General features: G+C 39.3%; 1 long non-coding RNA gene across 1 annotated transcript in view; it reads left to right on the forward strand.

Annotated features, from left to right (window-relative positions):
- Positions 1-13,459, forward strand: part of LOC129509145 (uncharacterized) — a 33,883-nt gene extending 20,424 nt beyond the window's left edge. The window contains exons 4-5 of the long non-coding RNA XR_008664277.1: positions 11,561-11,707; positions 13,020-13,459. This is a non-coding gene — a long non-coding RNA (uncharacterized LOC129509145). The remainder of the gene's footprint in view (positions 1-11,560; positions 11,708-13,019) is intronic.
- Positions 13,460-16,655: the final 3,196 nt, after the last annotated feature.

Consider the following 16,655-nt stretch of genomic DNA (forward strand, 5'->3'; position numbering starts at 1 on the left):
TAAAAAGGCTGTTGGGGTACTCGGTATGCTTCCAGGTCCAGTGGCCAGAGACTACTGCAGGAAATAGTGATGGCCAGAGCTGGTGGTGTGCGTAAATGTGGCTGCAAGTGCCAACTGGTGTCTCTATAGTAGCAGAGGTCATATACAGACACATATAGTAATGGGGCCAGGGAAGGCAGCAAGGGCCAGGGCCAACTGCAAGCACGCTGGTAGCTCAGAGCCCTGCATCTAGTGTGTACTGCCATGACTGCTGGGTTTTTGTCATGGGTACACAGCAGTTGAGGCTATAGACATAGGTCAAGCTAGGAGCATGGGGATGCATGGCTGGAAAGGCTAATTACAGATGAGTGAAGTCATGCAGGTCAGTGACAGAAGACAAACCCCACTAGCAGCTATGGGTGCCCTGGCTATCCCCAAGTGCCTATGAGATGAAAGCTGGTGAAATCTGGAGGGATTTGCTGCAGCCATACTAGTCCTTGGTTTTTTTAGAAATGAATCTATTGAGTTTGTCTACAAAGCAGGTCACTGGGGACTGTGGTAGCTGCTATTGGCAATCCCTGGCTTTCTTCCTTTTTCCTAGCTATTTGTTTAAGTCTCAGCTTTGCCAGCCCGAGTAGAGTGAAATCAAATGAGGACTTTTCTCTGATGCTCAGAAAGGCTGGGAAAGCTAGCTGCTCACCTCAGTCTTCCTTGCCTGGTAGAAGGGATGTCTTTGTAGTTCAGAGGTTCCCTTTTGGTGCTGAGCAGGGCTGGCTTGGGGAGGAGATAATGCAGGCCAAATGAAGTGAACTCTTCTCTCTTTTTGGATGGTTATTTCAGGTTTTTTTTTTTGTTCCACAGTATTGTTAAAGTTTCTTAGGTGGACTTTAAAGCTCTCCCAGAGTTGTTTTTGTTTAGACTGCTCTCTAATTATTGATCTTTGTAGGGATGAAGAGGTTGGGGGCCTCTTACATCACTATTTCTCCCCCAAGTTGAGCGCTCTAAGATGATTGATATTCTGACTGAGCTTGATGACAATCCCATGAAAGACCATGAGCCAAAGGCACTGAGCTAGGCTGTGCTGACCCACAAAATCTGTAAGACAAAAATATTCATCCTTTTAAGTTGCCAAGTTTGAAGTTTATTACATGGCAATAAACAACGAATACAATGTGGTTGTCTTCCTACCATTCAAGCCCTGTAGCTCATCCTTTCCCTCTTTCCTCTTGTCACAGACAGAGAGATATTCCACTGGTCAGTTCAAACCACCCGCCCGTGCTCTGAGCCCATCTCCTTCTGCCTCCTCAGGACCTCAACCCATTAGTCCCTACCCATTAATCTTTGCCTCTTTCCTGACTCTGTAGCATCTCCCTCTCCACTTCTATCGTCACAATATTTCAGTGTTCAAAACTTTCCCATAATAAACCCATCCTTGACTGGCATTTCCCTCTAATGACTTCTCTAGCCTGTTTCTCTTCCTTTAGAATTGACCTTTTAAAACAATTCTCATCATTGCTTCAGGTTCAATTTACAAACATCACACCACCTCCATTAGAGAGATTTTAGTTCAGATCTCATTCTTGAACTCCATAAACTTAACTCTGGGGGCTTATTATGCATCTTCCAATGAATGTTCTACATTTACCTCAGACATGGTATGCTCAAAACTGAAATCATCTTCCTTCACAAACCTGGTATTCCTCTTGTTTCTATTTCAGGAATGATCTCAACATTTACAATATCTAAAGCCTTGTTGTCATTCTCTCTCTCTCCCTCACTCTTTGCTATCCTATGTCCGTCCTAACGATCACCAAGCTAAGCCCCATCCACCTCCATCATACCCAGGACTCCAGGCTTATATAACCATTCACAATCTTGAATAAACTTTCTATATTCTCTTGCTTCTGGGATTTTGTACATGCTCCTTTTTTTCACCACAACCTCTTCCTCAATTAACTCCTAACATTCTCAAAGGTTTTCCCTAAGTACCCTAGACTGGGTTGGGTACCCCCACTCTATATTCCTGTAGCTTCTTGGGCTTATCCTTTATCATAAAACTTATCATAACATATAATAATGACTTTATTTTGTTTGTCTGGTGTATTTTACAAATGTATTTTTCTCACTGTTATATCCCCAGTATGTAGGTCAGTGCCTTTCACAAAGAGTAGTCACATAATAAATGCTAATTTGGGTTTATAAGTAAGTGATATAAGGCTATGTATTGGTTTTTTAAAGTTATATTAGCAAATTACTACAAATTACCAGTCAACTAATTGTAGATGCTAACCACATCTACAAAATACCTTCACAACAACACCTAAATTAGTGTTAAATTTAAAAACTTGAAACTATAGCCAAGCGAAGCTGACACATAAAACAAGTATGTCATTAGTGAGGTAGGAAGTTGCATGAACGATTTAGTTCTCTCTGGTTTGTGTTGTCATTTATATGACAACCTAAAGATATTGACTCACAAAATGAATATGTTAGACTGCAAACTTGATACATACTAAGAGAGCCACATATTAAAATGCATCCTTTATGATTTCCTTCAGAAAAAAATAGAGAGAACCCCACAGAATCATCACTTATACTTATTGTTATCACTTTGCACTGTTTCCCCTGACTGGTAAATTAAAGAAGCAAGACTCACAGGGTGAAATGAGGGGTGAGCTGCCATTCTGTCCCTAAGTTACTTGAAATGATGCCCAAGTCAAAATGTAACATCCTGTTCATTACTGCCCAGAATACTGCTACTGAAGCATTCCTTTAAATTCAAACATATTACTAGAGAGCATTTCCATTTTCCATGTGTCTCAAATTATGGTTGGAAGTATTAAATAATAATAGTACTTGTAGTTACTAGAATATTATCTTAGGACATTTCCCATGCTGCCCTGAGAGAAGACAAAGAAATGTATTCTATTAAGGTAGTTTTGCCTAAGTTTTCTTACAAACTCTCTGATTTTCGCTTGGTTATCATCAATTTCAAATATGGGCTACATTTGTGTTCCTGATATATTTAAATAATTATTGTCAAAGACAACACAGAAAGAGATTTTGACAATGTTAGGGGAGGCCACTTGTCATACAGGGTAAACCAGCCAAATTCCCTGACAAAACACCAAACCACAAAAACACAACAAAATTAAAAAAAAAACAAAAAACAAAAAAAAAACTCTTCCTTTGGTGAATTGTCTATGGTTCAGCTGCATGGGCTCAGGGACTCTGTCTCTTCAGTGTCCTGGAGTTAATTTAACTTAAGAGGTTGATTCAAGGGACGCCTGGGTGGCTCAGCGGTTGACCATGTGCCTTAGGCTCAGGATGTGATCCTGGAGTACTGGATCAAGTCCCACATGGGGTTCCCTGCAGAAAGTCTGCTTCTCCTGCTGCCTGTGTCACTGCCTCTCTCTCTCTGTCTCTCTTGAATAAATAAATAAAGTCTTAAAAAAAAAGAAGTTGATTCAAGCTAATGAAGCCCACAAGAAAACAATTTATAAAGCCATAATATTAAAGTGTTAATTTAAAATAAAACCGCACCAAACTAGATGTGTGCATCCACCTGGCTACTCCTTTCTTTGTAGGAAAACTTCACGAATCTCATAAAATGAGATCAAAGGAAAGTGAAAGAATCAAATACTGAATGGCCTTAAGGCTTTACTAAACTAATGCTTCCATTTCTACAGCAGGGAAGAAATGCTGTGTCAGAAATGCTTTCTGAAGCATTCCAGAAATGGTAGAAATGCTTTCTACCTGTCAGAAGAACCAAATGCTTGTGTCTGTCTATGTAAACCCCTCTTTTCCAGAAAGAGCTTGGATAGCCCATTGCCAGTATTGAAATCCAGGACTCTGCTTCTATGTTACTAAGGCAGCTGACTTTCACATACAATCTAAATGACATGTTCAGATATTAACTTTTTCAATGTGGTTACAGTCAATAGTCATGTTGGCCTGTGAGCCAATCATTTTCTTGAAGATGGGCTAGTAGTCATTATAATGACTCCTTCTGGGATGCCTGGATGGCTCAGCGGTTGAGGGTCTGCCTTCAGCTCAGGGCATGATCCCAGAGTCCCAAATCGAGTCCCACATCGTGCTACCTGCAAGGAGCCTGCTTCTCCCTCTGCCTGTGTCTCTACATCTCTCTCTGTGTCTCTCATGAATAAGTAAATAAAATCTCTTTAAAATAATAATAATGATTCCTTCTGAGCACAAGCACCTTGAATAGCCTCCTTGAATGTGGGGGAGATCATGTGACCAGTTCTGACCAGGAAGTATCAAATATAAGAGTCATGTGTCACTTGTAGACTGGAACATTTAAATGCCAGTGTAAAACTCTCCTGAGTTCCCTGTATCTCCTCAGATTATCCAACAATAGACAATGCTCCAGATAAGGTCTTCTCTAGGTCCCAAGAAGAAAAAAATATGGAACACAGGTTTTCAGATAACTTATGAAGAACGTATATCATGAACAGGAAACCAACCTTGATGTTTCACTGTGGAGATCTTTGAGCTATTTTTCACAATAGTGAAATCTGGCCTAGTCTAACCAGTAAACTGACATTGCATGTTTTATCTGTGATAGTAAGTTATCTCTGATGACAATTTCATTTTCCCCTTTCATAATTTTTGGCAAACACCTGTTTATCTCCATGAATCACCTATGACATCATAAATAAATGAGTTCCATGTACTTAGTGTTTATGAAGAAGAATACTTACCTATCCAATCACAGTTCTGCATGTATACCCTGAACTGCCACAGAAGACCCATTATGTCAAATATTTTCACCCAATCATGATTGTTAAATGATCTGAAATTTTCAAATCAAGCTTCATTACCATGTTCTTCTACTGAAAGAGGTAAATGTCTGGGACGATGCCCAATTAGTATTTTATTTTTCTGGCTTTTGATTAGACAAAGTAGATTAGGTGTTCCTATCTTATATGTGACATAGTTCCCTTATCCTCCAGCCACTAGACTTGGCCATCAACCTTGATCCTCAAACACTAGGAAGGGTGTCTCAAATCCTGATCATATCAAGATTTATTCTCCAATGAAAACTCTGTGCATGAAGATAATTAAGAAAGGACACATGAGAATCCCTCTCCCTTCTCCTTCCCCTGATAGCAGCTCAGTACTACCATCTTCTTCTATTTGTGAAAGAAAAAAAAAAAATGGGGAAGACACTTCGGAAGTAGGATCTTCCAGATCAGAGACTCTAATTTGCTATAGTTAAATCAAGATATTGCTCTGACCATTTTTTTCTCAAGAAAACTTTAGCTGTCTGGATAGACAAAAAAAAAAAAGATATGAAGACATTTTGGATAAAGCACTTAAGACCTGTGAGTACTATAGAAACATTATTTCTTATTTTTAGGGACTGTAAATTTATAAGTCAGAAATGTAATCAAGATATATTTCAGTGGGTAATTTTTACTGTGATTGTATTTGAAGTCATAATTATATAAGGGAAATTAGCATCTCCTTGTAGCTTCTTTTCCTAAGTTCCTCTGAGGTGACTTTCTTACGTGCTCCAGAAATTAAGGCTATAAATAATAATCACTGCAGAAGAGAGGACTGCTGGACGTAAGGCCTTGGGAACATTGCCACCAAGTCACCAAGTCCTTCATCTGTGTCTCTGGTCAGCGTCCTACTGACATTGGCAGCATGCAAAGGCTCATCCCTTGTCTCATTACTATGCTGTGGCCTTTAAGAGATGAGTCAAGGGTTATTTTAGTCAATTCCTATGGATTTATAGACTAAATACTATTCTTTCATGACTATACTACAAATTTAAGGATAGAGAGGGCCAAAGATCCAGAAAATCTTGAATTATAAGGGAAATTAAAAATCATCCAGATAGGGTGTGTGGGTGGCTCAGTTGGTTAAGCTTTAGACTCTTGGTTTTGGCTGAGGTCACGATTTCGAGGTCATGAGATGAGCCCTATTTAGGCTCTACGCTCAGTGAGGAATCTGCTTGAGATTTTTTTCTTCCTCCCCTCCCGTTCTACCCCTACATCTCCCTGCCACTTGCATGTGTGGGCACATGGGCTCTCTCTAAAATAAATAAAATATATTTTTAAGTCATCCAGACTAGTTTGAGCCAGTGAGAAATTTCCTCCACAATATCCTTGATAAAGTAATGTGTTAAAGGAATTGTGCCTTATAAGGAATAGTTAATAACTATAATAGCTATCATTTAGTGTGTTATTATAAACTAGGGGATGTGTCCTCACAAAAATCCTATGAGAAAAATAATTTTAGTGCCTTCTTTTTACAAATTAAGGCCTTGAGGATTAGAAGGGCTGAAGAATTTATCTGAGAGCTCATATTACTCAAAGCCAACTCTGGCACTTTCTAAATTTCATGATTATAACCCCTAATTTATATTGCTCCTAACAGGTAACTATTAAAGACTTTGAAGTTGAAAGTAATATAATTAGGCTTTTGTTTTAAGAGATGATTTTAATAGTATAGAAAGAAGAGGGTTTATATAAAAAGCCAGAGAAAGCCCCACCATCAAAAAGGGAGAGAAAACCAAATTAATGCATCATATCAAAGTCTAGATGAGAAGCCAAATGGAAAATAAAATTTGCACAAAATCTTAAGATGAAAACTTGACAATGGGTAAAAAGAGACCTACCTGAAACATATATAATTGATTTTTGTAATTCATATGCTTGTGTATTTTCTTTCCACTAACTTCATTTGCTTATGCAATATCATTCTTGTTCATCATTATAAACTCAATGTCTGGCCTCAATCCAAGTGAGACAGACACAAAAAGTTGCTAGGTGACAAATAATTCTGCATGGCCTCTAATTCTCTATTGTTCTTTGGTTGGTTGATTTTTTTTTTTTAACCAGAATTCTGTTCGTTTCAAGGAACCCAATACTGAAGCCTTACTCTGAGTAAGTGCTAACCTCACTTATATTTTTAAATAATCTTTATTATATTTTAATCTCATTAAAATTGCTACCTTGAATATAGATAATTTTTAACAATTCCGCTTCATGTCCTTCTTGTTGAGAATTGGAAACAACAAATAAATTAGGAACATTGATAGATATGAGGAGACACCAAAAATTCTCCATCCAGGCCATTGGGCACTCTCAGATTGCTCCAAAGGCCCAGATCCTCCAAGAATTTTATTTACTTTAGTCTGTTCCTCTAAAGCAGTTGTTATGCCTCAAAGAGTTGAACAAGTCAGATTCTGCAGGGTTGTTATACATCTTTCTCAACTGTATATGCCAAAAGAAAATAAGCAATAGTAAATAGCTCTGATCAGAGAAACCACTCAGAAACAAATAATAAAATTCAAGGCATATATCCTTTTCACATGAGGTCAGTATTACCACCTCCATTTTAGGAAAGGAAACGCAGTAGGCATACCTTTCTCCATGATGCACAATGTATGCACTATAGCTAGGGAGTCAGCAGGGTTAACTTTACTAATGAAGTTTGGCAATGCTTTTTCATGGTATTGGCATCTACTATTTGGAATAAATGCGCACTCTCAAGAGAGAAGCTAACCAAAGCTTCTAGAATCACTATTAAGTTGTGAGTCACTCATCTCACACCTAAGTAATAATTTTGATGTTGCAGGCTGCTATAATATCTTATAAACCCAGAAAGAAGAGCAGAAAATTGTTTTTTGGCTGAGACACAAAATATTTAGAGACAGCAGGATTCAATATGGTAACTGATGCCTTTTGAGACCCACAGTACCCTACAAAATAAATAAAGGCCTCTCCAACTCTCTTTCCACTGACAGGTTAAATGTATAAAAGACTTTCTGAAACTATGTTAGTTCAGCTAGGAAACATTTGGCCTTGTCTTCATGAATTGCTTGTCCTGTTATCCTCGTGTTTTAAAGGAAATGTTTGCTTTTCCTAAATGAGTCCAAAATGAATGATTGATTTGATCTGTTTAACTAGCAAACTTAGTGAGGAAACATTAAAAAAAAATTAACAAGTAGTGAAGATACCTATGCAAGAATTACTCATTCAAAGCCCCTCCCCATTCACATGAGTATAAAGGAAGTCACCATACAAGAACAAGAAATCACACTCCCACATAAGCACAGGGTCCTCACACTTACACATGAGCACATGGTCCTTATCCTCCCCTTAGGAGCACAGGGTCCTCACACTCCCCCATGTGAGCACAGGGTTCTCACATTCACCTAGTGAGCACAAGGTCCTCACACTCCCCACGTGAGCACAGGGTCCTCAACCTCCCCACATAAGCACAGGGTTGTCACACTGTTACACATGAACACAAGGTCATCACACTCCTCACAATCACCCAGTCCTCATATTTTCACCAATAAGTTGTGGTTGCAAGTCCTACTACATTGCACCACAGCTAATTGATTCAAGGGTAGATAAATGCCTCATACCAGTGATTCTATTTCTTGGATTTCCTCATGTATTTGGGAAAAATTAACCCAGTCTCTTCCAGGTGAACAACACTATAATGCATAAAACTAAAAAACTGTCCATAGCCATATTTTCTCATCTGTGGAAAGACTGACCTATGGTGAAAGAGGAGAAAAAAGCTGACATGTGAAAAAAAGCAGAACTGAAAGAAAGAGCACTGAGCATATTCAGTCTTCAATTCAATTGCTCCTAAAGTCTGATGCCTTCAAGTCCTTTAATAGTTTTTTGCTGTTGTTCAACTTTCCCTTGTGACCTGTTAGATAATGAAGCATGTTTGCAATACTCTCTACTTTTAATTTAACACATTTGCAAGTTGGTTTTTCCAGCCTCCAATAATAGTTTCAATTTCTGTATCAATAAGTACAAATCTTGTTGAACTAACAGAGAAACTTCAAATGGCTTTGAAATACAAAGTTCAATTTTTTTCTCATCTCTACTGCAGAACCCAGGTTGGTTGAACAGACATCATCTCAAATATTGCTGGTCAGGGTTGCAAGAAAAAAAAAAGAAAATTTTTGAAGGTGTTACTTTGTTTAGCACTTATGGGTTAGAAAGAGTCCCAGACCTATACAACCACCAAGGGGTCTGGAAGTACAGAGGGAAAACTGAAAATATTTGAGAAATAACTCTAATCACCATCACACCCACAACTCAATGTTATCAGAATGGATGCTGAGATAATTTGCATCAAATATATTAAGTATTAAAGCAAGGAGAAATCGTTTGTGGTACTCTTAATTTGTGGGCCACAAATGTTCAGCTTCTCAGCCATCAGATCAATTTTGCTCACTAACTCAGAACTAAGGTTTGCTAATTTAAAAAATAAGATAGTTTCAACTTCTCCAAGAAAATACCAAATGGTGGATAACATAAGTGATGAAGCAGGCCCCTAGAAAGGGAGGCCCCTGGAATGGAAGGCCAAGTGGCTTCCACAGAGACTTCCCTAAAGCATCCAGGCTGGGGTCTGGGAAGGATCATGGTGAGTCTGGGTGAGGCAAAGGCTGGGAAACCATGGAGATAATATTGAGGACAAGGGGGTGGATCCCTGTCACCAAGCTGGACCATCTGGTCAAGGATATGAAAATCAAATCCCTGAAGGAGATCTATCACTTTTCCTCACACATTAGGGAATCTAAGATCATTTACTGTTTCCTGGGGGCATTCCTCAAGGATAAGGTTTTGAAGATACTGCATATGCAAAAGTAGACCCATGCTGCCCAACAGATGAGGTTCTAGGCATTTGTTGCCATTGGAGATTGCAGTGGACATGTTGGTTTGGCTGTTAAGTGCTCTAAGGAGGTAGCCACTGCCATCCATGGGGCTATGATCCTAAACAAGCTCTCTGTAATCCCCATGTGGCAAGATCAGCAAGCCCCAAACTGTCCCTCACAAGGTGACCAGCCACTGTGGCTCTGTGCACCTCATTGATGCCCCCAGAGATATGATCTCAGCCCCTGTACCCAAGAAGCTACTGATGATGGCCAGGATTGATAACTTCTACACCTCACTGGGCCAGGGGCTTCACTGCCACCCTGGGCAACTTGGCCATAGCCACTTCTGATGCTACAGGTATCTCACCCCTGACCTCTAGAAAGAGACTGTGTTCATTAAGTCTCCTTATCAGGAATTCACTGACTGTCTTGTAAATACCCACACCAGACTCCAGCTGTGGCCACCGTATAGTTTTATACAAGAAAAATAAAGTGAATCAAAGTCTGTTAAAATAAATAAAATAAAAAAAAATTGTTTCAGCTATGAGTTTTCTATTTATTTGAATGAAGCTAATGATAAAGCTAAAAGTGAAAAGAATTGTTTAATTTTTGTGTTTTGATGACAAAGTGCTTAACATGTAGACCACAAAACTGATATTATGGTTGAAAATTACAAGACACACAATAACCATTATTTTGGATTGCAGAAGACAAGAAGCAACCCTCTACCCACCCAGCCAATCTACATTAGACATACAGTGTGAACAAAAAATAAAACTTTGTAGTTAAAAGCCTTTTGAAGTCTTTTCTTACTTCAACAAAATCTATACCTTCTAGCTGAATCAGAAACTGGAACTATTATTAGAGGCTGGAAGAATGCTAACAATGACAAAATATTTAATAAAAATGCTGCCAATAATAATTTGGAAGGCAAATGAAGTCCCTAATGAACATTCATATATCAGAGAAAATTCTATAAAAAGGATGTTATTAGGTGCACCTGGGTGGCTCAATCTATTAAGCATCCTACTCTTACTTTCTGCCAGGGTCATGATCTCAGGGTAGTGGGACCCACATTGGGCCCTGGACTGGATATAGAGCTTGTTTGCAACTCTCTCTCTCTCTCTCTCTCTCTCTCCTTTTGCCCCTCCACTCTCCCCTTCCATGCTCTCTCTCACTCTAAAAAAAAAAAAGAAAGAAAAAGAAAGAAAAGAGAAGAAAAAAAGGGAAGAGAAGAGAAAAGAAAAGAAAAAGAAAGCTAGTAGCTTGTTTTCTTTAGTTGGCTGAATTTGGTAAGACACAAGAAAAAGATAAGCTCAGAGAAAGAAATAGAGAATATCCAGGAATTTGAGTATGTGTACGGGTAGAAAAGGCTACATTTTATTGTGCTAAGCAGTAAAAGATAAAACTGTGAGGACATTTGAACCATTAAAATTCAGCCTTGAGTAAAGGATAGACTCAAGGGCATGTCCATAACACCCATTTGTCAAACCTCCTAATGAAATAAGGTGTCTCAGAGCAGAGATCCATTTAATTTTATAGTACCCAGTGTATATCTGCAATTGAGCGAACAGTTCACAGTATAGAGATAGACATGTGGTTCTCCCACTGAAGACTGATACACTGAGAAACTCACAAATAATTTGAAAGAAAGGCATGAGATAAAGAAAGCATGAAAATATAGTGAATATAAGAAATGTCTGGGAAAGAACTGTAGGTGTGGCTATTGGCACAGAGAACTGAGTAGGAGCAAACAGATAAGGATCTCAGTGAGTTTTTAAAGAGTTATATTGCCAAAGAAACTGTGATCCTGGACTAAAAACGTTTACGGTATTCAAAATTCAAAATGGCACTTGGATCCCACAGTTTATGACTATGAAAGCTATTCAGATCTCAAGAAGGGCATGTTCTAAAATACCATTTCAGGATTATGGAAAAAGAAGAATCTCCCCAGGAGGTGGACATGGGGAAGTTACATGGAGAACACCAGGCTGGGGAACTACTCCAAGAGTACGGGTTAATCAAGAAGCACTTCCCATTCCCCAAATAGAGGAACATCACAACATCTGCCAGGTAAGAGTTCAGAATTGCTACAGACCAGTGACTGGAGATTCTCACATTCTTTTCACTCAGGAACCAAAGTGTTTCTTTCAGTTATCCTGTTGTATTCCACTACTATATATTGAGCATGGGGATGGGAGCATGTAGTGGGTTGAATGGTGGCCCCCAAAAAGATAGGTCCACATTCTAATCACTAGAAACTGTGAACATGATCTTATTTGTGAAAAAGAGGTCTTTGTAGTTGTATCACAAGTTGACAGCTTGTACTGAAAGGGACAGAGATAGGAAAAAATGAAAGAAGGCCATGGGTCTTCCAAAATTCCACAGTAAGGAAATTGGTTGATAGAGCTACTCAGCTGCAAACACAGGTTACCCTGCAAGAAAGGAAAGATGGCTGCCAGGGGCTTGGAGATCAGTCAAGTCATCATGTGACCAAGGGGTGGAATCTTGCCACAAATGATTACTCTCTCGCTTTGGAACCTAAAAGAATTTCCCCTGCTGGACTTAGACCTTGCTTGGGACCAGTGACCCTTTAATTTTCTCTAATTCCTCCCTTTTAGAATTGGAATTTGTATCCTAGGCCTATTACACCATTGTGTTTGGGGAGCATGTATCTTGATTTCTAGTTTCATGAGTTCTTAAACAGAAAGGAATTTTTCCCCAGGATCAAGTATACTCAGAGTCTTATCCATAAACAGATTTAAATAGTTCAGGTAATGACAATGGGGAGTTTTTGAATTGATGACATTTGTATAAGATTGAGACTTAGAGTTGATGTTGTTATTATGGACTAAAAATTTGGAGAGTATTGGGATGAGTGGGTGCATTTTGCTTGTGGATGGATGTGAGTTTTGGCCAGAGGAAGGACTAGAGAGAGCCACAATGATATATCCTAAAAGGATATGTCCATATCCTAAACCCCTTAACCTATGAATGTGACCTTATTCCAGAAAGAGTCTCTGTAGATAGAATTAAATTAAGACTCTTGAAATAAGATCATCCTGGATTATCTGAGTGGGCCCCAAGTCCAATGATGAGTGTCACACATGGATACACACACAGACAGCAGAAGGGAAGCCATGTGAAGACAGAGGCAGAGAATGGAGTAGTGCAGCCACATGCTACACCTACAGATGCCAGACACTGGAAGAGGTAAGGAGGCTTTAGAGGGAGCATAGCCCTCCTAACACCTTGATTTTGAAGTTCTGGTCTCCAGAATTGTGAGAGAATAAATTTCTATTGTTTTAAGCCACCAGTCATTGTTAATTACTTATGACAATTATAGGAAACTAATAAATAACATAAGACTTGTCTTTTAATTTAGTTCATAGACCTGTACATCAAGATGAGTCACATCCAGATCTGATGTGGACACCACTGAGCATTACCATCCAATATAGAGACATTCTTGCATCACCCACAGCCCCTAGATTTTCAGCTGGTGACTAAGTGTCTACATAGAATTTTTGGTTTGTCTCCCATGGGATGGCATGAGAGTACTTTGCCTGTGTATGGGGGAGAATGACTTAATCTGTTTTGTTCACTATTATATTCCCAGGCCCTGTAAGATCAGAAGGAGTGTTCAGTAAATGTTCATTAAATAAAATGAATGTCGCCTGCCAAGTGTCATTTACCTTTAGTGGCATGCCTTCCACCACTAGAAGCTGGAAGAGGGGAGAAAAGGTTCTCCCTAGTATCTCTGAAGGAAGCATGGCCTTACCAACATCTTTATTTCAGCATAGCAATACAGATTTCAGACTTCAGATTGGCCATAAGAACTGCAAAAGAATAAATTTCCATGTTTGTTTCAAGCTACTAGGTATGTGGTCATTTGTTACAGCAGTACCAGGAAACTGATACAAAGCCCAAGGAGGTTAAGTGACTTGGCTGAGGACTCACAGCTAAAGAAGAGTAGACAGCGATCAAAAGCCTTAGGTCTTTGTAGTGCTCTTTCCACTACAGCATTTAGACTGAGGGGATTTTTATTAGAAATTCAAGGGCTGGAGGTGGAAGTGGGGGCAAGAGGGAATAGGGATGAACATATTAGAAATGATCATTCCAGCACTTCTCAGCTCTCTGGCATAACATTTGGTGGCTTTTAGCACCCCAATTCCACAGTGGAAGAGCAGGTTTCTAGGACACCAAACTGGCATCCACTTCTCTAGCCAAGAACATGAGTCAGCCCACAATGGTGAACATCCCTGGCCAAGACTTGATGAGCCAGCTGTTTGTCTTTTCTTTTTCTCTGCTCCAAGTTTGCAAGTGGAACAGCATATTTTTCAACAGAAGAGATTCTGGAGCTTGGCACACAAAATCTATAGAGATTAATGGCCCTTTTAGGCCGGAACCTAATTAATTGACTAAAATGATGAGTGTGGCAGAGAGCTGCGGTTTGCTGTTGCAGGGCTCACTGGGCACACCCACGTCAAGACAATCTTCATCAAGTCATTGACTCTCCAGCCAGTGGAAAGCATGTTGCCTTTGCTCTTTCCAAATTCACAAGGATAGTAGGACACGTTCCATTAAAAAGCTCAGAATCTAAGAGCGTCTGATTGGAATTCCAAGCTTCTTATCCCCAGGGGAGTCTGAGGAAATGGGAAATCATCAGCCTGGCTCAGGAGTAACATGGTGCATATCAATGAGAGAACCACTAGAATCTTCAAGCTCCCAAACCCATGTGTTCCTACACACAGGACTTGGTTTACATCAAGTGATTCAGTGTGAAAGACTACTGTTAAGAGAGTCAGAGGAGGGCAGCCCAGGTGGCTCAGCGGTTTAGTGCCACCTTCAGCCCAGGGCGTGATCCAATCCCAAGTTGGGCTCCCTGCATGGAGCCTGCTTCTCTCTCTCTTTCTCTCTGTCTCTCTCTCTCTCTCTCTTTCTCTCTCTCTCTCTCTCTGTCTCTCATGAATAAATAAATAAAACCTTAAAAAAAAAAAGAGTCAGGGGAACTGGGATTAGTCTCAACTCCAAAACCTGGTTAGTCAATTCACTTGATAAATCTGAACCCCAACTTTCTTACCTGTGAAATGGTAAATTAGGGTCTTTAAAGTTCTTCCTAGGGAACCCTTATGCACTATTGATAGGAATGTAAATTGATTCAACCTTTGTGATGAACAGTAAAGAGATTCTTCAAAAAATTAAAAATAGTACTACCCTATGATCCAGCAATCCCACTTCTAAGTATATATCCAAAGGAAACGAAAGCAGGTTATTGAAAAGATTTCTGTATGCCCATGTTTAATGCAGCATCATTCACAATAGCCAAAATATGGAAAGAACCTACGTGCCCATCAGTGGAAAAAATGCATAAAAGATGTGAGATACACACACACACACACACACACACACACACACACAGGAATATTATTCAACCATGAGAAAGAAGGAAATCCTGCCATTTGGGACAACATGATTGGACCCTGAGGACATTATGCTAAGTGAAATAAGTCAGACACAGAAAGGCAAATACTGCAGTGCATCACTTACACGTGGAATCTAAAAAAAAAAAAAACAAAGTTCAAACTCATAGAAACAGAGTAGAAAAGTGGTTGCCAGGGACCAGGGATAGAGGAAAAATGAGGTGTTAGTACAAACTTTCAACTCTAAAATGAATAAAGCCTGTACACCCAAAACTAATAAAATATTGTATGTCAGCAATACTTCAATAATAAATTTTTAAAAGATGAATAAGGACTGAGGGTTTCAGGTAAAACATGGAACTATAGTTGATAACACTGATCATTGAAATCTGTTAAGGGAGTAGAACTTAAATATTCTCACCAAAAATAAAATACATATGTGAGGTGGTAGATGTATTAATAAACCACATGTGGGGGGGGTCCCTTCACAATGTATATGTATATCAAATTATCATGATGCACACTTTAAATATCTTACCATTTTATTTGTCAATTTTACCTCAATTAAGCTGAATTAAAAAAAAATGGAAAAAAAAGTTCTTCCTGGCTCCAGCAACTAGAGTTCTACATCAAGGTAATTAATATAACCTAGACCAAGACATCTGAACAGATGCACGCAGCCATGCCCCTTGACTACATCCTTCAGGCCCAATGGGCATGAGGTAGACAGGGACTGGGGACTCTCATGTGTGTGACTGGAGCATACTGACACAGTGTTCTCTGCTTTGCAGTTATTTCTGAATCTTATGAATGCATATATATTTGTTACTTCCCAGAAGAGCTTGGCTGCAGTGTGCATCACCAGTCTATCCATTTTAGAAGTATCTATCTGCTCTCCTGGAAGACAGAAGAGACATCAGTATTAAGTGAAAGCCTGAGGGTTTATGCAGATATAAAGTATTACCATCAAGAATGCCTTGCTTTCCTAAAGTGATAAAATTTTAAATTCTATACTCCTGTCCCTAAACAGTAAAGGAATTTTCTCCAAGGCCATTCAACTAAGAAATGGCAGAAGCAGGATTTAGAGCCAGGCCTATCCTCAGAACTTGTGCTTTTTATAAAATCCTCCTCCCCTGCCTTTATTTGGTGGTAACTAAAATTCCCAGCATTTCATTTATTCTTTTTTAGTCCCCCCCCACCCCCGTTAATTGAAAGCTCATGTTAAAATGTGAATGTGTCCCAGATCAGTAACACCTTAAAAATCCACAAAGAGGGCAGCCCGGGTGGCTCAGCGGTTTAGTGCCACCTCGAGCCCAGGGCCTGATCCTGGAGACCTGGGATGGAGCCCCATGTCAGGCTCCCTGCATGGAACCTGCTTCTTCCTCTGCCTGTGTCTCTCTCTTTCTGTGTGTGTCTCATGAATAAATAAATAAAATAAAATGAATAAATAAATAAAATCTTTTAAAAAATCCACAAAGATCTTGTGTTCTGAAGACAAAATAAGTCTTGTGTGGGGTCTGCATGGCACAGACCATCTGAGCAAAGGCGGCATACTTTTAAAAACAACTGAGATTTGATAGCAGTTCTGAGTTTATAAA

The sequence above is a fragment of the Nyctereutes procyonoides genome, unplaced genomic scaffold (assembly GCF_905146905.1).
Source record: "Nyctereutes procyonoides isolate TBG_1078 unplaced genomic scaffold, NYPRO_anot_genome, whole genome shotgun sequence".
Lineage (NCBI taxonomy): Eukaryota > Metazoa > Chordata > Mammalia > Carnivora > Canidae > Nyctereutes > Nyctereutes procyonoides.